Source organism: Colobus angolensis, unplaced genomic scaffold (assembly GCF_000951035.1).
Source record: "Colobus angolensis palliatus isolate OR3802 unplaced genomic scaffold, Cang.pa_1.0 Scaffold83, whole genome shotgun sequence".
Lineage (NCBI taxonomy): Eukaryota > Metazoa > Chordata > Mammalia > Primates > Cercopithecidae > Colobus > Colobus angolensis.
In genome coordinates this window covers 4,089,024-4,089,273 of record NW_012122154.1, presented here as the reverse complement: position 1 = coordinate 4,089,273, position 250 = coordinate 4,089,024, and positions in this window count along the sequence as shown.

Sequence of the window (250 nt, the reverse complement as noted above, 5' to 3'; positions counted from 1 at the left end):
CCAAGGTGGGTGGATCACCTGAGGACAGGAGTTCGAGACCAGCGTAGCCAACATGGCAAAACTTCATCTCTACTAAAAATACAAAAATGAGCTGGACATGGTGGCAGGCGCCTGTAATCCCAGCTACTCGGGAGGCTGAGGCAGGAGAATCGCTTGAACCCAAGAGGCAGAGCTTGCAGTGAGCCTGGATCGTGCCATTGCACTCCAGCCTGGGGGCAAGAGCGAGACTTCATCTTCAAAAAAAAAAAAA